The sequence below is a fragment of the Bactrocera neohumeralis genome, chromosome 2 (genome assembly GCF_024586455.1).
Source record: "Bactrocera neohumeralis isolate Rockhampton chromosome 2, APGP_CSIRO_Bneo_wtdbg2-racon-allhic-juicebox.fasta_v2, whole genome shotgun sequence".
Classification (NCBI taxonomy): domain Eukaryota; kingdom Metazoa; phylum Arthropoda; class Insecta; order Diptera; family Tephritidae; genus Bactrocera; species Bactrocera neohumeralis.
The window spans coordinates 48,392,808-48,419,856 of record NC_065919.1 but is presented as its reverse complement, the minus strand read 5'-3'; the positions used below and the strand labels follow the sequence as shown (position 1 = coordinate 48,419,856).

Below are 27,049 nucleotides of genomic sequence, written 5' to 3'. Positions count from 1 at the left end.
ATTCGAATGTACATGAATGAAGAATAATCAGTACCCCAATTGCTCGGTTGGCACCGGATTTTCAATATGTATGTTGCCACTTTCTGTCTCTGTTTCAATCTCCAAGAAGTACTCATTTCGTATTAATCTTAGTGATGAATGCGGTTAAGTAATGATATGCTCGATGGGGTTGATGTGATCCCTGTCCACGTAGATGGATCCTAGGACCTGCTTCTACAAATTGCTGGGCATTCTAGAATCAAGTGTTCTGGAATTTCTTGTTTCTTGCCGTCAAGCAGGCAGTTTACACAGTTTCTTGAGCCTTGCTAGGTCTTAACTTCTCAATATTAACTTGGTGTGATGCATTTCTGTTACCTGCTGCTGCAGCCGTTCTCTCCCCACTCACTCTTCCGTCCAAACGCAATGCATGTTCTGGTCACATCATCGTGGAAGCCGCCGCAGAGTACATACAGATCAGGTGTACACGGTGGCAAACTGATAAGCGCTTCAGCCTTCCTACACATTCCTCCACTAATTGCGATTTGACTTCATAAGCTGAGGTCGCTTTTAGTACACTTAGTTACTTAGTTTGAAAGATGGTCGGAAAACATTTCATTAGTATGGATAGTTAGGTACGCAGTCACTGTATCACTGGATAGTAATTGGTTGAGCGTGAAATCATTCCACAACTACTTGCTGCCAAGAGTAACTCTAAACGTCTTTGTGAAGTTTATCCTCTTCGTAATGCCGTCTCTTGAAAGCCGGGTCAGTAGTGTGTCTTTGGCTAGGCCTTCATTTGTTGAGACGACAATAGCTTCCCTTTGTCAAAACCCTTTACTGCCATGAGCAGAATGGTATGCCTGTTTGATATCTAGATTCAGCGATATGAGCCCCAACATAACTTTAAGTGCCCCTGAAGCGCAAACGCAGGCAAGTCACTTCAGATTCGTTGGTTGAAGGTCTACCGAAGACTGTGTTGGCTTCGATACTCAAGTAACCGCTCCATAAGTGACAATAGGCCTTATTATCATGGTATACAGCCACCTGATGATACCTGGCTTGCAGACCCAGGATCTAACAGCTAGGCGTCTGCTTATCATAAGTGCCTTGGTGCCAGTGTTAATACCAAGAGAATGGTTGTGAGCTCCCTTTTATTGAGACAAACGTACTTTATACAGAGATAATGCCTGGTATTGGTAGGAAGAGAGCTGATTTTCGTATATATCTCCCAGCATTTGTAGGATTCCTAAGAGCATGCTCTTTGTCAGCCGAAAAATGCGCCTGAAAGTTTTGGGAATTTGTTCAAATTCAGTATTTATTCCATTCTTTTGACTGAGACAGAGAGGGGCCTGGCAGTGAGGGAAGTCCAATATTCAACCGTAATAGTTAGGTGCGCCTCCTTTCTTACTTGAGTACATGGGCACGGAAGAAATGAGTTAGCGGAATAGAGTCAATGAAATGAAAAAAAGGAAGATAATAATGATTGTTTTTCTAGTCGTGTGGTTTTCAATGAGGCAATGCTTTCTTGGATGTTGGCTTTTTCCACAGCTGTTACCCCGTTTTCTTAGCTATTTCAAAATGAACAGACTTACGTCGTGGGACATAATCGCTCAGCAGAGTCGATAACTCAACCAACCCTAAATCAGTTCCGCATCACATTTACTCTAATGGTTAATGCGTATTTGCAGAGAAGCTTTAGAGTGCGCACCGAACCCGTGATTGTTGCTGTAGAACACAGTATAATAAGAAGATCAAATGAGTCTATCTGCCATCGCGCAGTTGGAGCTGTGCTCATACATTTTATGGAAGGTTTTGCGGAAGGCTCTTGGTTCGCGGGCTTACAAAATTCAACTCGTGCAAGAAATGAAGCTGAACCACCTTTAGGCGGGCACACTCTCGGTGAATAGGTCCAAAACGAAATGGCCATTTTCATAAAATTCATTCACTTTTCGCTGAATGGCTACTTCCCATATAGCACAATTTTAAATTCGATTAGGATTGAACTTTTGTATATTTTTAAGGTTTTGTATGGATGCCAGATTACAGCGGACGCGCTAGAAACTGCAAAGTCGCAAAACTTAACTAACTAACTTATAGTAGACCCCATTTGCACACCCCAAGTTCCTCATATTGGTAACGAATTGGTACTATGCTTTTGCGCTCTAGCGTTGGATTTATGGACCTTGCGTGCGCTTCACTAGCGCTGGTCTACAACTAAAACCTGCGCGGCTGTGAGATATTTTGGACCAACATGAGATTCTAAAGGTTATATGAATTACTTGCTTTTAGTAAGGTTAATCTTGCCGTCGAGTTAGGTATTCTGACTTAACTCTGTCCACTTGCCTACGGAGATCTTGGCGGACGCAAATTACTGAAGCTCTGTGGAAAAAGGCGGAGTGGAATATATGATACTTTTTTCTTTACTGTTCAAGATTTGCCAGACTGATTCGAAACGTCTCAGTAAATACATTATCGGCGAAACTGGTGAGATTGCTAAATTTTGGATAATTTCGTCGATTAATAAGTATCTGGAAATCCATATCTAGAAGTTTTGGGAACCACAAAGGACCAGCCCATACAGCCCAAGTGAAACTCTGCGTTGCTTTTGGTGCGAGGACCAATCAAACTATCTAGACGAATCTAACGCAATATGTAATCTAGTTTTTGCATAAAAATTTTTTGAAGATATTCTTTGTACAAAATTAAAGTTGTAATAAGAATTTTACTACAAAATGCAATATTACAAATGCAAAGTAGATTACGCTGCCTTGAAGCTTCCTACTGTCCACTGCCTTCTTTCAGAAGAATTTCATTACAACGCAGCAAGCCCATCCCAATATAAGCATCCGCCTGCTGCATGCTGCATTCTCGAGCCCTCCCAAATATGAGTGCAACTCAGCGGTGTTAAATCAATGAAATCAACAACCGTACAAGAAGACTTACGAAAATAATTGCGAAAAAAGGTGTAAGCATTCAATATATTTAAAAAAGGATAAAAGAAATTTGAAATCGCGGCGCCACAATGACGTACCGTCGCGCCGACAAACACGTACGCCGGTTGAATGGCCTCCCATAGCGAACTCACCAAATTGGCTTACTCGTTGAGAGCAACAACTGCACCACCAGCACCATGAGTATGCTCTCCCGCCGCTGCTTCCTCTTTCACGCGAGCACCATTCGCATCATTATTCATTGGCATTTACCGTAATAAATGCACCCGACTGGCGGCCGTCCTTTAGCTATACCTCAATTGACGCAATGGGCGGCGCACTGGGAATGCCTGCGTAACGTGCCCGCATCGTGCGGAGATTAAAAATCGCACATTCTACGCAAATATATTCTCACACACATATATATAGTTGCACGCATGTAAACTTATATGAATATAAATGAGTATGCAGCGCGGCTTGCGCATCGCTTGTCGGCACTGCGGCGGGTAGGGAGCGAAAATATCCTGTTCCCGCCGGGCTGTCAAATACAATTATCACTTCCTTATTTTACTATTCATATGAGTTGACGGAGTCGAGTAGAGGACAATTGTGCACTATGCAGAAAAGAAAAATGAAAGCTTCGAATTTAATAGTTTTCTTTAAGGAATATTTGTGACTTTCGGCGGAACTTTTAAGCCAATTTCCGAATTTATTGAAAAATCCGAAAGCAAAAGAAGAAAAAATATTAACTTCCCTTCAGAATTATATACTTTAAGTTTTTCAAACGAGAACTTGATTTCGATATTGACTGGACGGTTTCAGTTCAGTTCTATCTGCATTCCGAGTCTACAGCGCGCCAGTCGATCTTCCTTTTCGCTGTTTGCCGCCAAATGGAGATTCCTGGTGTAGTCAGGTCCTTCTCTAACTGGTATTTCTAAAGGGGCATAGGTCTTCCTCTTCTTCTTCTTCCCCCTCTGGATACTGCCTTGAATACTCTCAGAGCTGGAGTGTTTTCATCCACTCGGGCGACATGACCTAGAGAGCGTAGCCGCTATCTCTTGATTCGCTGAACTATGTCAATGGCGTCCTATATCTCGTACAGCTCATTGTTTTATCTACTGCGGTATTCGCCATTACCAATACGCAAAGCACCATACATATTCCGCAGAACATTTTTCTCAAAAATTTGTGATCCCGACACATCAGATGTTGTCATCGTCCATGCTTCTTGGTATTTGTGCGTCGAGCGAGGACTTAACTTCTCAATTGCCTACATAGTCCGCAATAGCAACTGTTGGCAAAAGTTATTCTGCGTTGTTTTTCGAGAAAGACATTGTTGTTGGTGCTTATGCGGGCTCCAAGATGGACGAAATTATTAACGACTTCGAAGTTATGACTACCACACAGTTACCTGAGAGCCATTTCGCGAATGTGACGACTGTTTGTTCGATGACAGGATATATTTCGCTTTGCTCTCGTTCACTACTAGACCCATTGGCGTCTCTGAGGTTCTAGTTCGCGTATATACAGACAAGCGGAGTGACAGACAGACATGGCTAAATCGACTCAGCTCGTCATATCTCGTCATATCATCTTTTTGTAGATATTTTATGTAACAAAGTCTCCGATATTTACTTTCGAGTATTACAAATTTTATTGCGAACATAATATACCCTACTCGGAGTATAGAAGCGCAGTTTTTGTTCGTCTTCGACTCGAGCCAAAGACAATATTTCAATATTTCCGTCGTAAAAATATTAAAAATAAGTAAGCTGGACTAAGCTTAATTAAAAACAAGAGCTGATTATATCTTGCGAAAGAAAGCTCGGTGAAAGCTCGAGGGTTGAGCTTTCGTATATATTTTTATTTTGCGAAATACTGAAGTAAACCAGAATGGAGCTGATTATGCAGCAGCTTTCCATTTTCTATTGGAAATTTTCACAGATTTCGTTTTCTTTACGGTTTATTTTTCTTTAAAAATCATTTTAAGGAATTAGTAACAGTTCTGACTGATAATTGTAGTTTAAAATATTGTATTTTGACTATCATCACATGTCTAGTGGCATGACTGCGAGTAGACACTTACATAGCTATTCTATCCTATTATAAAGACCCGGTGCAGGAAAGGGGATATAAACAGACCATTATTAGTCTAAAGAACGCAGTAATTCATATAATTACTGTATCAGAACCTGGATGTGGTTTCTAAAATCAGCGCATAGAAATTATATGTATATTCTAAGTTAAGACTAAGACTAACTAAGATGTTCGGATTAAGTGGCTGCCGCTTTGTAATCCAGAGCTGAAGTTCTTTAAAATGTCGCTCGTTTGAGAATAGCTCTAGGTTAGAGAGAAAGCGGTATCTTATTGGTAATGGCCTTTTGCCGTATTCTTCTGTGGTCGTTTTCAAAATTGAGAGCTTCTCAAAATTCTCTAACAGGCACATCGTAATTCTTATTTTCAAACTTTGTGGTTTAGTGAATATTGCAAAACTATTGTTAGGAAGGCTCTTAAAGTCCACACTACTGAACCGTATGGTTAGCACTTCTAGCTCTCTACCAGTTTGACTGTACTGGTCTGTATTGAACCATAAGTCTTCAGAACCTATGTTCAAACCATGTTTGTTGGAACCATTAGGTAGTGAGCCTGCCTCTATGGTCACTGAAGTATTATCATAAAGCTTCCTAATGTTCCCCCTTTTAATAGAATTTCAGATCTCTGTAAAACTTCATTGGAAAACCTTCGGTCTTATATGGAGCCATTCAATGCTGTACTGTATGGGTAGACTGCTGTTGTTGAAGATGTCCTTGAAACAAGTTTGTCTTTCCGGAGTCCATTGTGATTGACCATATTCAATATCGACTCCCAATTAAAATCAAAAGATCCAATTTGAGATCAGTCAACCAAGGCGTTGGTACGTTACTGAGAGTGATATCGGGGACTTTCTCCTTACTTAACGACAAAGATAAGTGTGCAGCCTATATGTAATTCTATAATGTAAAAAAATGATATTGATCTTTGCCTCTCTTGATCCCCCGCGCAAACCTACTTTCTCTATAAGCCATATTTGGCGCTCATAAATGTAATGCAGGTGTATATGTAAGCACACTTATTTACATACTCGTGCATACAAAGGCGATTATGGTCATTTAAGCGCCGCAAAAGCTTGGTTAACGGTATCTTTTTACCGTCAAATTAAGCCAACAAAGTAGATGAGTGGACTTTATTTGAAAGCTTGCAAAGCGAAAAGGAAAACGTCGAACAACAGTTTGGCGTGATTAAATAAGCTCCTGCGCGTTTTTCTTCTTCTTCTTTTACATGGGACTTACACCGAAAAACCCTCAATGCAAACAGCTGCACCAAGCGCTCACCACCGAATATGCCAATCAATGTTTTTTATTACACTTTTGTGCTTTATTAACAACATAATTCCCTTTCAACGTATGCTGCCCAACAATATATACATATGTTGTTGCTGTTACTGTTGTTGTAACGAGATTTCAAATGAAATAAAACATTTTTCGTATTTTTAATCCAATTGACAGCAATATTGGCAAGCGCCGCAGGCTGCACTCAAAAAGACAAAGTGCACAAACACCACTACATACATGTATGTATGTGTGTGTGTGTGTGTGTGTGTGTGTGTGTGCTCTACCCTCGCGGCTACTACTGTAACGCTGCTACGCTTACACAGCTACAACCCCGAGCGTTTTGCCTTGCGCAACCAACAACCATGCTATTGCAAGAACGACAACAACAACAACAACAACAGTACATGTGGCATGAGCGCATATAAAAAAGTGCAAACATTCATGCAACACTAGCGGCGATTTCGTTGTCGATTTCAATTTCGATTTTGATGATTTGATGCTGCCTGACATCAGGTTAATGCGTTTGTATTGTGTCACAGTTAGAGGTCGATTAACAATTTAACACCCCAGCGCGCGTGAAGAGGCGCTTGAAAGGCACACCCCTATGAGCGCTCAGAGCGGAGATTAACGGGACATACACACACACACCGTGAATATTGGATTAGGAGTGTGTATCACAGCAACTGCGTGTAACGTTAACCGCTACAATGTACACAAACTGTGAATATATGCAGTTGCATGCGGCATGTGGCAAGTGTCAGGCAGTGTGCCTCAAATTAAATGAGTTTGATTCGGAAGTCGATCGAAGTCGATAAGGTTTTGATAATAAATTACAAGGCAGTCAATAGAAAAAATTAAAACAACAACAAAAAATACAATAATAACGGGAAAAAATACAACAACAACCAAAATTACAAAAACAACAAAAAATTAAACAACGACAAAAGCAAAAAAACAATACCGATTAGAATTTTATACGAAAAAAATTACAACAACAAAAAATTTACAACAATAAGAACAAAGTACAACAACAACAAAAAAACTAAAACAACAATAACGCCTAAATCTTTCTTCCTTCACGCAAAAAATCCAAAAGCAACACTAAATGCGCACAAAAAACCTTTGTTGCATGCCACAAAAATTGCAACATCTGGAAAATTAAACCGAAAACGTTTCTTACAAAGCGGCAAATGTTGCAACCGGATCCATGACATAATCTACCGGGGTGCCGCGGTGTGTGGCGTTTGTGCTATAGCAAATTTCTAGCAATAATTTCAATATTTTCTCGCTATGAGCCATTACGTCTTGCACATAACACACACACGTAAGCATAGAAAAAGCATATTTTTCTTGCCTTAATAGCGCCAGCAAAATGCATGAATAGTTTATGTCTGTCGAAAGAAGAGTAAAAACCCTACAACAACAACTACACGTGCACGAGTGAAAAAGTAAAAAGTTCATTTGCGGCAAACGAGCACGTTGCATGCCAACACGCAATGTTGAAAGCTTTCACTAATGTCTGTTCTATTTATCTCTGCTAGCGCACACATACACACACAGGGACACTCGCATAGATGCACTCACATATGCACATGCATTTGTTTAAAGTTTCAAAAGCGATATCTCAGCAATTTCCGCTACTCTCACTTTTTCCAGCGCCGTTTCCCGTTCGTGCCTCTTGCAACAACACACAAAAAATCTTTGTCCATTGCTTAGTTTTGCTACAAATATCACTTGAAAATGCACATATGTGTTTTCGTAGTGTGTGTGTGTGTGCGCGTTGGTGTTGCTGTTGCAGCTCCGCTCTCGCACGCTTATCACTTTGGCTTTGCACATAAATCACTGTCAAATGTCATTGGCATCGCCTTCTCTCGTACAACTCATTTCACACGCCTTTGACGTTGAACAATTCTCGATATTACTATAGTTTCGGTTTTATTTCGAATTTCTTATATTTATACACATTTGATATTTTTCGCTGTTTGGACAATTTCGACAAGTGCAGTTGTGTGGCAGCTCACAGAAATGAAAGCTTCAGTGGAGAGAATCTGCTTTAAAGCGTTAAAATTATGTTTCTAGTTTTTAGCAAGTATCAGCAAAGGTTTCGGGAAATTCAGGTTGGCCTAGCGGTATTTGTTGTGCGACAAATGTTGCGCAACATTTTTAAAAGTTATTTTATAGTCATTCTCTTGAGGTTTATAAAATGTTTTGTTGATAATTTTGCAAAACCATTTTTTTGTATCAAGCAACATGTTTGGTAACAATGTTTCCAGCAACATGTCTAGCAACATTTTTTATAAGTTTCTTTATTTATTTCTACAATTTTTAGAGTTTTTATTTTAGCGGCATTGTTGTTGGACAAATGTAGTTTGGATTATAATTTAGCAAAAACGTTTTTTTATATTAAGCAACATGTTTCGTAACAATGTTTCCAGCAACATGTTTAGCTAATGTCTAGCAACATTTTTTATAAGTTTCTTTAATTATTTCTTCAATTTATTTAGAATTTTTACTCTACCGGCATTGTTGTGCGACAAATGTTGCGCAACATTTTTAAAAGTTATTTTATAGTCTTTCTCTTGAGGTTTATAAAATGTTTTGTTGATAATTTTGCCAAAACCATTTTTTTGTATCAAGCAACATGTTTGGTAACAATGTTTCCAGCAAAATGTCTAGCAACATTTTTTATAAGTTTCTTTATTTAATTCTACAATTTTTAAGAGTTTTTATTTCAGCGGCATTGTTGTTGGACAAATGTAGTTTGGATTATAATTTAGCAAAAATATTTTTCTTATATCAAGCAACATGTTTGGTAACAATGTTTTCAACAAAATGTTTAGCTATTATGTTTCGTTTCCTGTCAACATTACTTGTTTAGCAACAAGTTCTAAGACTTTATTTACTAGAAACTATTGTTTGAAAACATTGTTTCCAGCAACATGTTTCAGCAACATTTTTCATAAGTTTCTTTATTAACTTTTTTAGGAATTTTTATATTTTTACGCCAGTACTTGTAGTGTGGTAAGTGTTTATAAACTTTGTTTATTTTATATTATGTTTCGTCTCCTGTCAACATTACTTGTTTAGCAACAAGTTCTAAGACATGTTTACCACATGTTTAGTTTTTTCCTTAGCAACATGTAGTTTGGATTATTCATTTTTATTAATTAACATCTTGGAAACTTATAGCACTATTCTTTTTATTTTCTAATTAATTAAGGGTTTATTTTCTGTTGGGTTTTATGAAATTTCGCAAACGACTGCCGTCCAGTTAATAGTCAACATGTTGAGTTTTTCGATGTTATCTTTCTTCGAAACATTAGTAGTTTAGCAACATGTTTCGCTATGTACATATATTTTCTTTATAACATTTGAATATATATAAAAGTTTTTTTGGTACCTATCCTGTTCTGCTATACAGAAACATATATACAATCATTATGAAGCATCATATAACATTTAATTTGCAACATGTTTAGCAACATTATAACTTTGCAACATTCACGCAAACATTTCGACTTTGGGAGTGGTTTAGTTTTGTATTGGTTATGTTTAACTAAATGTTTATAAACATTGTGTCCCAACAACATGATCTAAACATTTCATCAATATGTTGCGCAACATTATTTGTGAACTTTGAGTGCAAGCTAAGTATCAGACCATGTCATCATTGCGTTTTCAAAACACTTTTCGCTTAACATGTTCCGAGATATTTCATGGATAAGAAGAGTGTTAATTTAGCGTTCTGGCGGTCTAAAATTAAGTCCATTTTTCTTTCGCTTCAAAATCAATGGTTATATTTTTAGTGACATTTTGAGATATCTTTAGTAATGTAATATCTTAATTTCAGGTTTTTGAAACGAGTTAAAAGATTCGGTACATGTTTTGCAACATTAAAGCTCTGCAACCTATATGACAACACATATTTTTAACTTACGATTTTTTTTATTTTTTTAGCATTTTTTAGGTGTAGAAAATGTTTCTCAACATTGTACCTTAGCAACATGTTGGTACACAAAGTTCAGCAACATGTTGCTCAACATTATTTTAACTTTTCTGTGCAAACAGAAATCGGGCCTTGCCCTAATCACTTAAGTAAATATGAACCGAAATATATAAGAAGAATCCATCTGCATCTAATCCCTCTCTTACACGTAGAAATTTTGAACAACTCTTATGATTTCAGCTATACCGATCTCACAACGGAAATTTTTTTTACAAAAGCAAAGTTTATGATTTTTTGCTGTTTGAGTATCACTGGTCTCCATATCACTGATCTCCAAATCACATGCAACACAACCCCTTTAATTAAATAAATATTAGCTGATCAACCTTCAAAACTATATATAGAATTAATGCTGCTTTGAGTTGTCCAAGACTACGATCTGTGGGCCTGTGGTAAAGTCCACTTTTCTTCCACTTCAGAATCAGCGCAACTTATCTTCAAAAATTATTATTTTTTCTTTAATTTTCTGCAAACACTTAATTCCGCTACATTTCATGCATGCCGACAAACAATTGCAACATCTTTCTCAACATTCCGCATTTCAAGCAACTCGACCAAACTCCCCTCTCCCCCTCCCACAAGACTCATCAACTTTAAGTGCTCGCAGACAAGTGAGTAGGCGGCCGAGCGAGTGAGCGAAGGAGTCTATGAGTGGGCAAGTGAGTGTTGAGTACCTGCTCGAGTAGTGTGTTGGTTGAATGAGTGGTTAAGCAATCACAACAACAACTGTGAACATCCACACAAACCTACACATTGCCGGCACTAACACCAGTACAGAGTGTTCTGCATGAAACCAGAAACATATTAACCGCCTGCCAGAGTAACGGTACTGGCGAAATGTAATAAATGTGGAAAAATGCTATCCAACACACACGCGCGTTGAAATAGTGATGCCTGTCAGCCACGTGCCAACAACTACTGCAACAGCATCCGCCTCCCACTGCCCTCTCCACTGCCAAGCGCTGAGAGTGTGTGCGAGTTGAAGGATTTGCTGAGTAAGGTGTTGTCGTTGCTGTTGTTGGCGACAGCAGGCAGTGCATCAATTAAATGGAACATATGCGGATTTTTTTCTTAATAATATTTTCCACATTTATTTAATGCTTTCTTCGTTAGACATATAATGAGGGGGATATAATGGTTTTATGGCCTAAATGTAGGGCAATATTATTTAATCCAGTCTAAGCGTGGCATTGTGAGCACAGAATGATATTATGACCAGTGTTAGGTGAAGGAGGGAAAACGACTGTGATTGGAAAGGCAAAGCACGCGTATTTTCCATCAAATGTGGATAGGTAAACCGAGGAAGGGAGGAGGAAAACTTCAATAAATGAGATCATTGGACTCATAGAGAGAAGTATTGCAAAGTGGAAAATGTTATCTGATTTAATGGAGAAGACATTATTTATATCGTAAAGCTAGTTATGGTGGCATGAATACATCCAGTAATTTTGCCTCAAAAGACAATTCAAGTCTGGGAGATGAGAAAATAATTAAGTTAAAAAACCGGTCTAATCATGCAAAGATAGTTGGAATGGGCTTAAGTTAGCTTAAAAGGTCGATCCTAACAGGGAATTCACTCAATTTGCTTATAACGCCGGTTAATTGTGGTATCTAGAACTCCAATAAAATTGATCACAAGGCCACTCATATAACGACAAAGCCCTTTGAGTCGATCACAAATTTGTTGCGGTGGGTATTGTCAGAATCGGCTATGTTTCCTGGTTCGTCGAAGGTATGACTGCGGAGATGTTTCAACCTCAGCCTTGCAAAAGCTGAAAAATGAAGAAGAAAGTACCCGTATGTTTTCATCCCATCTTCTTCCATACAACTTTCAAATCTTGCGTCCGTTCAGTTTTTATGCTTTAAACATCCTGGAAAATGTTCTGTAAGAACTCCTCCGATTGCGATAATTAACTAAGTAGATCTCATAGTTTCTATTCTAAGTCAGAAAGATCTCGCAGTCGACTAAAAGTTGAACATAGATCCAGCGCTAGAACGTAAAATAACAACAGAGATCCAACACAATGCCACTCCGATGTGCGCAGAGAAAGGCTTTCCGTCTTATTAGCGCATTGAATTTGCAGCTTCTTGCGATTCCACTGTGATCAGCCACCCAAACAAGCTGATAATGAAGTAGCTTGATGTTAGTCTAGTATAGAAAGGATTGACACTCCTAGACTAAAACTGAGCACATAGTTCGCTAGCTCAACGCTGGTATCTCCGGTTTGCTGTCGGAGAGAATACTCATTTCCATAAAATAAGCTGCACTTCGGAGCTGTAAGTCCACTGATAGCAGCCAGTTTTGTAAGAAAAACACTGCTGTAGTCCGGTAGTCTAAAGTTAAGCTTGGTGGAGAGCTCCTATTAGAAGACTTCCCCTACAACCTTCCCTTCTAGTTTCGACTCATCCGTCGACAAACTCAGAGGCGTCCTCTCCAGTGACTTCACTCCGTCCACATATTCATCCTCGGTATATGAGTGTAGAAACAACCACCAGGAGGTCATATCCTATTAACAGCAAAATTAACATTGTTAAGATTAGGTCCTGTGATCGAGAAAAAGATAAGCTCTTGCTCAAATACTATGTACAATACTGTAGTCGATACGGCGTAGCTCCTAAGTTCGGAATGTGGAGTTTGGACTGAAAACTCTTAAGTAACTTAGCCTTGACAAGCGTAGTGTCTAGATGTTAGCTGCAGTTCAGTTTCTAATCTCTAATTTATTTGCTGGATGTGTGGTTAAGATTTCTCATAAATTTGCAAGGCAAGTTCCGATCTTCTCCATAAATTATGATTTCTAAATATTTTAAGCTAAGGGATGATTAATTAAAAACGAACCTAAAAGAAAAGCTTGAAATCTTTTTCTGCGTGTATCATTATTTTTTCGAGCAACTCTTTCCATTATGCCTAGCTTTTCTACAAAGATATTTAGTTTGAAGATTGGGAAAGTCAATAAATCTAATTTTGTGGAGACTTGCAGTTTTGTTGAAACCATACACCTGCAGATATTAATAAAAGCATTACCGGCCTGAAACCATAAAAATTTCTCATCTCTCTAGCAATTAGTGGGGTCCATCCCAAAAGAACTGTGCCAGCTTGGCGGTCATGATGAAATCAAGCCAGTTTTGGATACTTTATTCTGATGTGAACCGTATTGCAATTAAGGCGTACTGCATCAACCGAAACAAATTGTAAGCAGAAGATGCAAGGTCTGGGCTATTAGACAGGTGAGGTAAAAGACCATGTTTTTCAAATAGTTTTTAATCTATATTTCAACATAAGGCTGAGCGTTGTTATGTAGTCAAACTATTGCCTAGTGGATGGTCGCAAATTTCCGCTATTTTTGGGCAGTAGCAATGCATGAATTGGATGAGTTGATGTCGGTAACGTTCTCTATTAATTAAAATTAATTATTTCTAAAACTCATAGTACAGCGCTCTCCTCAGAGCTCAACAAATACAGAGCATTGCCTTGGCGTCATGACTTTTGTGGTTGATTTGGCTGCTTGGTCAGGCTTCGCATATAATTTTTTAGGTTAGGTTTGTCGCAACGGATACATTTTTCATCACCAGTCACAACATTTTTATCACAACACATTTTGTACTAATGCTAATGGAAAGTTCAACATTTTAAATGAAAAAAAAATTACTGTCGTCACATACGGCAATATTTTCATTAAAGTCTTTAACTTAGCAACTCAGTATACACTGTGACACAAAAGTACCACGAAATTGTAATGTAAATTATATGATAACGATTCAATTTTATCAAAAACACAAGCCTACAGGTGGTACAAAGCTTTTAAAGACGGTCGAGAGATCGTTGAAGACATGTTTCGTTTTGGACGACCTTCGGCCTCTTCAACTGATAAAAATATTAAAAGGGTGAAGGATATGGTGCTTGAGAATCGTCAAGCAAGTGTCTGAGAGATGGCAGGAGAGCTTGGCATGTCTCGCGAGTCCGTTCACATGATTTTAATGGATATTTTAGGTATGAAACTCGTTATTGCTTGACTCGTCCCGATAAAGCTGAATTTTTTTCAAAATATGTGCCGTAAAAAGATGCCTTTGGACATGCTTGATCACGGTCGATAAGGAGTTCTAGTAGGCCATATTGAGTCGTTTGCGTGAGGACATCCGTCGAAAACGGCCGGAATTGTGGCCGTGGAAGCAGAATTCATGGATTTGACACTATGATAATACACCATCGTATCGAGCCACGAATGTGTCTGAATTTAAAACCAAAAAAGTAATGAATACCATCGACCAACCACCGTTTTCACCAGATTTGGCTCCGTGCGATTTTTTCTGCAAACTAAAAGTGCCGCTCTGTGGAACCCGTGTTCAGTCGATCGAAGAGATGGAACAAAATTCGCTGAAGGAGCTGAAGGCCAACCCAAAAAGTGGTTATGGGAAGTGTTTCGAGATCCAACGATTTGTTGGCTTAAGTGTATTACATCTGCTGGAGATTACTTTGAAGGCAACAAAATAAATATTGATGAATAATTACATTAGGTTTTATTTACAAATTTCCGGATACTTTTTTGTCGCAATGTAAAGCGAAATTTAGTTGGACTTTACGAAACCCAAGGTGAACAAAGATATTTAGTAATTTGAATAAAACAAGGGACAAATTGCTGTGGCTATTACTAGAGTTCTTCTTCTTCTTATCAATTTGGAATATTACTTGGATTTCTTCTATACTGGGCTTGAACTATTTATGTTAAAGTTCTTTAAGGCGATGCCCGAATGTAATTTATGGAAGCGGCACTAATTTCCGTTGACACTGAAAGCCGCGAAGATTATGTTTGAGGAAGGGTGATAAAGCCGCAGATATCATAGTACCCACAAGCTGCTGACAACGTTGAAATTTTTGGCATATCTTTCATCGTCGTATATTTACGTTGACAGAAAAATAAATTTAAAGGCCACTTGTCAGTCCTTTGCAACAAAAAAATTCACTTTTCGCTTGCGACTGCATTTAATTAACCAACTATTGCACTAAATTGCTCAAACTAGCCGTACATTGCCATCAATTCACCGCACTATCTAGAACAAAAATCTTTCTGATAGCTTTCTATGACAATGAACAGCACCGCACACCACGCCTTCGCCACCAATTTGCCACAACACACTGAAAGTTGCAATTTCTCCCCGACATATCAACAAATCACTTCACTGATTGTCAAACGCTCCCCTCGCACCGCTCGACATGTCAGTCTCGCTTGCCGCGCCGTGTTGTTGTTTTGTCAGTGTTGTGGCTGGCGAATTTGCTACGCATTGGTTGCACACATTTGCAACGCAGTGAAGTGTCAGCGCCACAGTGACAGCCAAGTGAATGACGCTATGCTACTTTTAGATAACCGCTGAAAAAAAAGGAATACAACAACAACAACTACTACGCTCAGCTCGCCAATCAACATAATTTGATTTACGGTGGCTGTTTGTGTGTGTTTCTCTCTCTATGTGTATGTGTGTGTATGTATATGTGGCACCAGCGCTAATATATTCCGCTGCCTTGTATAATCTCCCTCCATGATTTTCATGTGTGTGTGCGTGTGTTTGTGTGGCACGCATTTTCATCGCTTTTGTTCATAATTTTTATTAGGCTTGTAACGCATCAGTTTCGCTTTCATTCGATTCAGTTTGGCTGCGCGGATTTTTCATATTTTCCCTTTTCTTTTGCTAATTTCCGCTGCATTTCGTAATTGTCAGCGATTTAGGGGTGACAGCGCGCAGCAGCAGCACACAAGCAAGCCCACCAACAATTAGAGCAGACAGACAAAAGGCGCACGAGGCAGGCAAGCAAGGCAGTTAGGCAGAGCAGCAAGGCAGGCAGAGAAGCAGCCAGTCCAGCAATCAGCCTGATGGGTTTCATAGAGCCAAATGGCCATAATTTCGGGTAGTACACAATCGGTTAGTTCGTCGGCTGCTGGCCCGCCCAGCCGGCGCGCCTGTCATCCAGTCATGTTGACAGCGTGTTTTTGCGATGCGTTGTTGTTATTGTTGCGTTGCACAAATTCGCTGCTAATTTAGGGGAAAGTCAAAAATTTGCTGTCAACTCTTAAGTGCCGCTTACAAGCTGTATTACTAGCACACACACATTGGCACAGGCGCGCATATGCGTATGGAAGTATGCGTGAAGTTTTCACACACACAGACACACACAAGTATGCAAAAAAGTATTTTAGTGAATAAAAATCTGGTGTTGCAAGCTTTCGAGTGCGCCGTTTTAATGCGCTCGAGTTTATGTAATTGGCTGTATGTAGTTGCCAGCTGTTAAAAGGGGTTGCTTAGTGGTACTAATGTGATTTATTGCCTTTAATGAAAGTCAGTTTTATGTAAATTTAGTTTGTGCCATGCGTGCTGTGCGCAGCACTTGAACTTGCTACAAATGGTATTATTCCAGTTTGTATATGTATGCACATATACACAAAGCCAAATCTCAGCTAGGACCGCTTATGGATTTCATAATATAAAATAACAATTACAACTGCCATTACAAAAGCAAATATCGAAATTAGCCAACTTCAGTTGAATACTTGAATGCACTCAGCGAAGGAAGCTCTATAAGAAATCTATGGATCGAAGCTAATATTTTGTCGATGCCACGTCCTTTCACATGACTTTGAAACCAGGTTATGTTTCATATGAGTTGCTTGCATAATCCAGCTAATCTCGCCATAAATTCTGCTCCAAGTTCAATCCGCCAAAAAAATGAAACTATAGTTTTATATTTTTTAATAAAGCTAATTGTATTCAATAATGCATATATTAAGTGACATTTGTCAAGATTTTGTTTTCGAAAAGTTCACTTTTTACTTTGACAAACCTCGCCCTCAAACGATGCTACCATTGATCAATAGTAGCACGCACAATTTCGCTTGGTATTGACGATGTTGCTCGAACCAAAGATTTTTTTGTATCTCCAATTACTCAACATGATATGGTCGCTAACTGTGAGTGCAAACTGTAGCCCAATGTGGTAAAATCTGGACTTCCAGGCCACCCATCAACTGCAGTTAAGAAACCAAAAATATTTCTTTTAAGCCACTGCTGGGTGGTTTTTGTCTGGTGTGCTGGCGCAGTATGTTGCTGGAAGATCCAATTCATGATATTGCTTAAGTGCTTTATCACGCCTTCTAAAGTGTCTTGCTTGAATATTTTTGCCCAGTTTTAACCTCTTTTTCACAGAAATGAGAAGCTTAATGTCTTCACACAAGACTCAACCACAAACGTGCCTGTCGTTTTTCTTTTTCGCGATCTGGCGCCGATTGGAGATTCCAAGTGAGCAAGGTTGTTCTCTACTTGGTTTTTCCAACGGAGTGGAGGTCTTCCCCTTCCTCTGCTTCCCTCGGCGGGTACTGCGTCGAAAACTCTCAGAGCAAATGCCGTCGTATATTTCGAAGCCTTTGCCAATGCAATGCCATCCGACTCATCAGATAGTCCGAAATAGCACCTGTTGCCAAGAGTGATTCTGAGCTGGATTTTAAGACTTATAATGTTGTTGGTGTTAATGCTGGTTCCAATATAGACGAAATTATCTACAACTTCACCTATCAACAGTGACGTAGGAGCCAAGTCGCGAGTGCGCCGACTGTTTATTTGATGACAGGAGATATTTCGTCTTGCCGTCGTTCACCACCAGATCCATTTGCATTGCTTCCTTATCCAGCCTGGAAAAAGTAGAACAAACAATGCGGTTGTTGAAGCCAATGATATCAATATCATCGCCATAAGCCAGCAGCTGTACATTCTAATAGAAAAAATCTCTGTTTAGTTCTGGAAATTATTATTATATTATTATGCGAATTATTTTCTCCAGAAGTAGGTTGAAGAAGTCACATGAAAGGGTGTGGCCTTGCCTGAAACCTCGTTTGGTATCGAACGGCTCGGTGAGGTCTTCCCGATCCTAACGTAGTTTTTGGTGTTATTCACTTACCAGCCAACCTCACCTAGTTTTTGCAGAGCTATCAAAGATGTGTGTGGTCTAGCATTGTCCTGATGGAAGACGAAGCCCTTTCTGTTGATCAGTTCTGGCCATTTTTTTTATTTGCTTGCATTCTCATCAGTTTTTGAAAGTAAAATGCAGAATCAATCGTTCGACCAGGCTGGAGCAGCTCATAGTGGATGATTCCTTTCCAATTCCACCAAAGAGTCATCATATCCTTTTTAGGCATCAATCCTGGCTTTGCGACCATTCGTTGAGCTTCACTGCGCTGGACCATGATCTTTTCCGCACATTATTGTGGTATTGGATCCACTTTTCGTCTCCTGTTACCATTCGCTTCAGAAATGGTTCGATTTCATTTCGTTTCAGCAAAGAATCGCGGGTCCATTAAATTTTTCACAGACAATTCATGTGGTACCCAAACATCGAGCTTCTTTTTGTAGTCAGCCTTCTTTAAATGGATTAAAACCGTTTGATGATGAATATTAAGTTCCTTAGCGTTATCATGGCTGCATATGCGATGGTCCAGGTCAATCTTTTCCACAATTTCATCGACTTTTTCAGTAATAGGTCGATCAGAGCGAGGTACATTTTTCACATCTAAATTTCCAGAACGAAAGCCAGCGAACCATTGTTGTGCTACACGAACTGACACAGCATCGTCTCCGTAAACTTCATAAATTTCATTGGCTTGCGTGACATTCTTCCATTTTTTACAAAATTTTCAAAATATAACGTATTTCTTCTTTATTTTCACTCATTTTTGAACAGCTGTAACTTTTTTTCAACTCCCCCGAATTTAATTTGTTTCTGGTTAAATTAAGCTTAAAATCTCACCTTTGCAACACTATATGGTATGACAAAATGTGATTGGTATATATATTCGACTGCGACTGTGGATATATTCGACTGCAACGACATCTATTGACAAAATACGAAAAGACTTTTTCGTCTACCCAATAATAAGTATTTTGAAAAGCTCATAAATATCACTTTTCCAAACTTCTGCAATAACCGCAATACCATTTTTTTGCTTTCTAGGCTATTGTTAATAATCGTAAGCAAGTACGGAACTGATTATAATCATAATAATTATTATATATGAGAAATCAAGTCATACAAGTTATAATAAAAAAATTGACCCTTTTTTATGCGAAGCATTGCAGAATGCATTCTGTGCTTTGTAACAGAATTTATGGCATGAATAAGTAGTAGTAGGTTTTGAAGTTGTAATATCTGTCATATTGGTCGAGAGTTTGTCTTCTTCAATTATTTCTATTAATTGACTTGATACACATTCCTATAGATGAGCCTTACTGTTATCGTCTTACCAGCATTTTGGGAATCTTTATATTTCTCTATTTTCCTCCACCGACCCGAACTGTGCCATAAAATTATACTCAAACCCTTTGATAGTTAACTTGATTTACTAAGATTCACTAATATTATATTCAGCTGATAGCCTCTGAAGCTAGCGCTGCACGTTTTAGGTTGTACATATGTTATTAACATTGTATAAGCTTTTATAAATAAATAAAAAAAAATAAAAAAATATTTTGGTTCTACATATGTGGCTTTCTGAGAAGTTTGACTCCACTTCCGACGGCTGGGCGGCCGACGCTTCATTAACTAGTTGTGTAGGTGGTTAATTTTCCTCGATTCATTCATACTCCAGCAAGAAGCATATTGCTACTATTTGAGAGCTTATGGATGTTCAAGTAACCAAGTCTTATTCGTATTTTCATTGCAAAAATCGTCAAAGATTTATAACGTCGAGTTTAGTTTTTTATGTTTTTTTTATTTTTGTAACAGTTGAGGCCGTATGCCAGCAATAACAAACCGAATATAGTTTTATAAGGTATCATTCGTCTCGGGCTTCTCTGCGTAGACAGTTGATCTTACATAACCTCACGAAAAATAGTCCAGCGGTGTTAAAACGACGCAAGATAATACGTTCACCAATAGTTTTCTTAAATGAATTAATTTTTTCATTGGTTTTATTGGAACCAATGGTCATCCACAACAAAATTTTTGTCCAAAGAGCATACCAAACATTACTTTTTGAGGATGTAATGGCGCTCCAACAACCGCTGGCGAATTATCTTCACTTCAAAAGACCAACTCCGAAAAAAGTCTTGCTTCATTGAAAGCCAAATATTCAGAGAAAAATACTGTGCTAGGTCTTCACGTAGTTTGTAATACGGTCAGAAAATTGTAAAATGGCTACTGACAGCTTTGGAAATGTCGGTATTTGACACTGTAAGCCTTTTGTGCTCTTTAAGAAGCGCATCTGACCTCCACACCTTCCCTCAAAATCTCAGATCAATTCAGTTGGATATGTTGTTCTTATGAGCTCACATTGCTATATAGCTAAACGATTTTTTTGTAGTCCATAAAATCAGTGGAATGAAAAGAATAAGAAGCTAAAGGCGTTCATTGTTCAGTAAAATATACACCACTTTCGAGTTTTTCTCCTTCTTAAACGTACGCCTGTATTCTCCTTTCAAACTGTTAACCGCTAAGCATTTCCCCACTTTTCGATATTTACTACGAAAATGTAAACCATTCACCATACCTCTTATCATTTTCAACATAACGGTTAACGTTTCATTTCCAATTATTCGCATTTCATTACTACGAAGATGTCATACATTAACATTTCTTGTGTTATCAAAGTCTTATCAGCTGTGTACATTTTCGGAGTTCTTGTGGTGAGTTGCAGCCGCTCTTATACTCTTTGCTACGCTCCAAGTTTGTGCTCTCTCGCTGGCGCTCTTGCACACTGTCACGCTCTCGGTAGCAACATTTGCGAATTGGAACGAATGCGAATGCCACAACAGCAGCTTAACGCATTTCCACCACAGCAAATAGAACTACCATTGCTCAACAGCTACACGTGTTCCAACCACCAAACGTTTCACGCGAAAACACTATCGGCAGGACTCGTATTCGTAGCAACGTTGCACTGTTTGGCGCTGGCAAAGAGCTGGCTAGATTTTGTGCAAGAAACGAGCGCCGTTACGATTTTGTGGCTGACCAAAGGCGAATGCAAAAATGTTGCAAACGGAATGCAATGGTGGTTGAAACGGCATGCGTTGGAAACGGACTGTTCGCCTATGTATTGCTGGGTGTAAAAAAACGAATGAATGACTGCTTCAGTTTCGTGTTTGTTGTGCGCTCGTTAGGATGTGCGTCAAAAGGGTCGCGTCCTGTGTGTGTAACGTCGTCGTAGTTGTCGTCGTCGTCCCGCTGTAGTCGTCGTCCTCGTCGTTTTCCATGTCGCGCGCGCGAGTTAAACGCCAGCAAAAGCATCAACTTGCTTGTCAAAATTTTATCATTTATCACAATTACCGTTAAAAAGACGGCTATATAGTGTGTGCTGCTTTTTTGATTGCATGCAAATGCGAGTGATTTTATGCAGCACAAAGTTATGAAGAAGTAAAGAAATTTTGTGCAAGAAAAGTTAAGAAACGAGGGAAATTTTTTGATAGTGAAAAGTGTTGTGGAAAGCGCGTAATAAACGAAGAAAAGCTGATAAACATTTTTTTATACATAAAAAATTATTATATCTTAGTGTTTAAAGCTACGCTTGGTGATAAAAAGTAAAAAAAAATTCTTGCACACAGTGCTTTAAATGTAGTGTACATTTAGGCGCAACATAAAATTGCTATTTGCTTGTGCCACAGCTGCAAATTGTGCGCTAGTAAAGAGCCGTAATCCAGCTAAGCAGATGCTATGCAGCTGATAATGAGAAGTATGTGTTGAACATTTTTGATAAAACTGTGTGTTGCAAATTACATTGCATACATTAAGGCTTTAGCCATAACTCAACAGTTAAGCATGACCTGCACTAACACAAGCTTATAATTCACAAATATATAATTAACTCTTTGCCTAAGATTTCAACTATCTACCAAATTTATGACTTAATTGTTGCCTACTTTAAGGCGCTTTGCACTACATAACACTTTTTTCTGCCGTTTTGGCTTGCATTATGCAGCCACAACATGCCACATGCCTAAACGAATGGATAACTGTAATTTTCGGTTTTAAATTTTGCTGCAGTAAATTTTTCTGCACTACAACAACAGTTTTAACCACAATTGCAACAACTAAATTTAGTTTTGCTAAGCAAACGCATAAATTTTCTATGCTTACTTGTCTTCAGCGCCAGCTACTGTGTGCCTTGCATGCCTAGCGCGTATAAACTTGATTTGCTACGCTTAAGCGCCTAAAATGCTGCTAAGAAAAATCACCATTTAGTGTAGTTTACGCGTAGCTTGCATGCGAAATGCTTGCTATGGTCAGCAGCACGCTGTTGAAGCATTAGTTCAGTGGAGGGGCAAGTGTTGAGAGGGGGATCCCTATAAAAATATTTGCGTGAAAAAATAAGGCGCATTAAAAGGAAGATAAATTCCAAAAAAAAATTGAAAAAATTCTAACTGCAAAAAGTAGTTAGTCCGGGCGTGACCTAAGCCAACGGCGGGTGTACAACAAAATCAAATGCAAAAAAATCTACACAAAATAATCACAACAAAAGCAAACAATAGCGGCATTACAATAGTCTGCAGCACAACAGCACAATAAAATGGCAATCTTTTCGCCTTGATAGTCGCCATAGAATGGCAGGCAGCGCACTTTGCGCTCATTTTTTCGGCAGCAACATCTGTCCGCAACATTGTGTGGCGCGCACACTTTCCTTTAACGGCTCTTCCGCTTGCCACTTATTTTGCTATTTACCAAATGCGTTCTGCTGCTGCCGCTCCTTTCTTTGCAATGCCACGATTGCTTGCGCGCCGAAAAATGGTTGCCTCACGAAATTGTTAATAAAAGCTGCCAGAGTTTTGCACTTTTCCGCCATTTTCCATTTTATTACATTTCATTATTTTGATTGTTTCACCCGCTTTTGGTGCTTTTGCCACTTAGATCTGCCATTTTTGCCGGTTTTTGCTTTTAAGCTTCTGTAGTATTTTGCTCTACGCAAAGAAAGTGCTCGTGCGACACTCCGCGCGCATAACGCCCGCCCAATCACTGCTTCAGAAGCTTCATGCAACCACAATCGTTTCATATATAACATATTTTGTGGATTATATAACTGTCTGCTGCCGCTTAAAGTTTCCATTTGGGCATAAGTAACGGTTTTTTCAACAACGACAACAACAACAAAGCTTTCTTTACAACAAGCACAATACTTTTTTCGAACAACAGTAAAAAAAATATGTTTTTGTGAATAACAGTATTTTTGCAAACAACAACAACAACAAATATTTCTTTGCAACAACAACAAAAATATTTGTTATATCAACAACAGCAAAAAAGTATTTTTGAGACAAGGCAATGTTTTCTCCAACAACAACATAAAAAACTATAATTTTGCAACAGCAACAACAACATTTCGACAACAACATACAAATTTTCCCAATAACAACAACAACAGTGTGTCTCTTTAAGCGCTAACAAAAGCTCCTCTGTGGCTGTGGCATGTGGCATGTGGTGTGCGGCAAGTGGCATATGCCTCACTCGAGGTTTAAGTTTCAATTTGTTATATGCCACTCACTTGATGGCGCGCTGTCTGTACTCCGTTCCTCTCATGCAGTGTGTGCCCTGCCACGCTGGCTGCCTCTACACGCCTCAAAGCCTGCTAAATTGGCCTTGCTGCCGGCTGCCCGACTGCCTGCCTGTTTGTCTGTCTGCCTTCGCGACTAGCTTCCTGCCCGTCTCGCTGACGACCTCCTTACTCCACCGCTTGTCTGTCTGTCCGTCTGTCTTCCAGTTTGACTGTCTACTTGCCTAGTTGTCTACTGGGGCTGCTCGCTCTTACTTGTTTTGACTCTTTCCCGTTGCACTTCGCAATTTTATTTGCCTTCTGCCGCGCTCCGGCCCGCCGCTTTGCCTCCGCCTGACAGCTTTGCTGCTGTTTAAAGCATTTCATTCATTACATTTGTCGGGCATTTTTTGTTCTAGCTTCAGCTAGGTATGTTTTCATTATTGTTGTGGTGCTTGTTGTTGTTGTTGCCTGGCATTTGTTTCGCCCTCAGCTTGTTTTGCATTTGACCCAAATTCGGCAGAATTTCCATTTCGGTTTACTGCCACTGGAATTGCAGTCAACATTTGGCAACACTGCGGCTCGTCTTTATGCGAAGCACACACACCCGTACATACATACTCACACACATAGGCACTTAACTGCACGCCTACATGCACATAGTTGCGGCGTGGCGTAGCATACATTTAGGCGTCTCTCATTTAATGTCTCTGTGTTCGCGTGCCGCTGCTGCTCGCCGGCTGCCTTTATGCCTAATAATGTGCTAAACTCGTTGCCACACATTTAAATTGTTGTGGCAGGCAAGTGAAGAGGGCAGCGGAAGTGAAAAAGAAATGCCAAAAAATCCACAAAAAACGAAATTGTGTAAAAAATAAGTGAATTTAAAGGAGATCACTGCTTGCAACTGAACTGTAAATGAAAATGAAAGCATTCTCTATGTAATTGTGTGCTTTTATGCGTGTTTGTGTGTGGCAATGATGGCAGCGGAAATGGAAATGGTGCAATAAAAATGAGCATGCTTAAAAGCATGGAAATAATTGTGCCACTAAACGATTTGCGAGCTGTTCTCCTCTTTGCTTTCACATATTTTATTTAAACTAATTTTTATTTTATTTTTATTTTTATCTTTATTAATTTCTTATTTTTTTTTTTAAAATACATTTTTATTGTTATTATTTTTATCTTAATATATTATTTTATTTCTCTTAATTATTTTTTATTTGTTTTTAATTAGTTTTTAATAAATCAATTTAATTGAATTTTATTTTTTTTAATTATACTTATTATTTACTTTTTCATTTTTTTTAAATTAATTTTTAATTTTTATTAGTTTTCAATATTTAAATTTTTCTAATTATAATTTATTATTATTTTTTTAAACTAATTTTTTATTGTTATTATTTTTTATTTTTATCTTTATTCATTTCTTATTATTTTTTATTTTTTTAAATTATTTTTTTTTGTTAATTTTTTTGTTAATATTTTGTATTTTTTCCTTAATTTATTATTTAAAATTTTTTTTCTTAATTTTTAATTAGTTTTGAACATTTCAACATTGAATTTTATTTATTTTTTTTAATTATAATTTTTTTTTAATTTCTGTTTTTTATTTTATTGAAATTAGTTTTTTATTTAAATTTCAATTTTATTTTATTTTTTTTCTACTTTTAACTTTTTACTTTTCCACTACCCACCCATCTCTCATGCTTGCCGTGCCCTTCAGCCTGTTCTGTCTGCTGTCTGCATTTGCTAATTTCGCTTCCCTCCACTCTCACCTGCACTAGCCGCGCCTTGCCCCGTCAGCTGGGTTATCTCAATGTTTACTGTGCTGTGGTCATGCTTTTAGGCTATTATTGTTATTTTTTCATTGTTGTTGTTGTTATTGTGCTTCATGCTTTCGCTGTTTGGCTTGTAACTGTATTGTTGCATTGCGGTTTTACGACGTCGCGGCTGCAAGTCGTAAATATTACTCACTGTAATTGCCAACAAAAGTGTCGGCGTTCGCGATTTCTCTATGCAAAGCAATTCTGCGCTTCACTCAAACGTTCGTCTACTCCGCGTAGGCAGGAAAAAGTGCCAAACATTCAATGCTTGTATTTTTGTGTACATTTTCGGGCAAGCAGGAAAGTGGAACTCAAAAAATTTATTGTAAATAATAAGCCTTTGTCGGTTTGGCGTTTTTATGGGCACTTTTGAAAGCTTTTGCCTAAATTAGTTTCTCCTACCCACCATGAGTTGGCGAAAAAAGTGGTATTTTTCTAGCAATGCGCTAAATGTTAATGCAATTGTATTTGTGCAACAAATGCTTACATAGCGCAAAGGCAAAAATATTTATTTAAACGAAAAAACTTGTTTCGACAGAAATTAAAAGTAAATTTGTGGTTTCAGCCAACGAAGTTATGTCTCTCAAGATATGCCACTTCGTTATCATGCCTATACGTTTCCGTATTGCTTGTCGTTGCAAAATATTTTTTAAAGTACTGGCTACTTGCTAAATAGTGGTGTTAATTTTGTGAACTTTGTGTTGAAACTTAGACAGCCATTCGTTTTCACTCACAGCAATTATGCCAACTTATTGTGAATGTTAATGTTTTCGCTAGTTTTTGTAGCCAACTTATTCCATAATTAATAAATATTCCATAATATTTAATAAATTTTAACACTAAAAATACATATAACTTAAAATAGTGAACATACATATGTTGCCTACTTTTAGGTGATAAAAAATATCAGTATTAATATATATGACTGCAAAAGTTATTAACGAATTGAGTGCTTAATATACAAACAATGTCGGCAAAACTAGAGGTTTAACCTGGCGATATGTGCAGATTTGTTCACATAGATTTCTGAAAGCCTTCAAACGAGTTAAAAATTAGTGATATTTACCCATACAGTAGATTATTTGAACATAAGAATATCACCAAATGTTCCAAGGTTTTCTAAGTTAGATGAGAAACAATTCAAAGATGGGAAAAATGTTCAATAATGACATACTTATAGCTAAATATATCATCATCGGTTAGACGTTTTGTAGCTTATTTTGGAATTATGTAAAATGAAAAACAAGAAAAAACGTTAACTTCGGCTGCACCGAAGCTAATATACCCTTCACAGTTGCATTTCTTTTACGAATTATGTGTCCAGTTTGTATGGCAGCTATATGCAATAGTAATCGGATCTGACCATTTTTTTTTTGAGATTATTTTATTACCTTAAGCAGTAATCCATGTCAAATTTCGTGAAGATACCACGTCAAATGCAAAAGTT

The 27,049-nt window shown here is 38.2% G+C and overlaps 1 protein-coding gene across 8 annotated transcripts in view; it reads left to right on the top strand.

Moving 5' to 3' along the window:
- The first annotated feature begins 21,455 nt into the window (after positions 1 to 21,455).
- The window catches only part of LOC126750933 (tyrosine-protein phosphatase 99A), a 519,418-nt gene continuing 513,824 nt past the window's right edge, over positions 21,456 to 27,049 (top strand). For 4 of the 8 annotated variants that reach the window (XM_050460777.1, XM_050460776.1, XM_050460775.1 and 1 more), the window contains exon 1: positions 21,456 to 21,988. The gene's annotated coding sequence lies outside the window, so the exon portion shown is untranslated. The remainder of the gene's footprint in view (positions 21,989 to 27,049) is intronic. The other 4 variants (XM_050460769.1, XM_050460768.1, XM_050460767.1 and 1 more) reach the window with 3 other exon arrangements.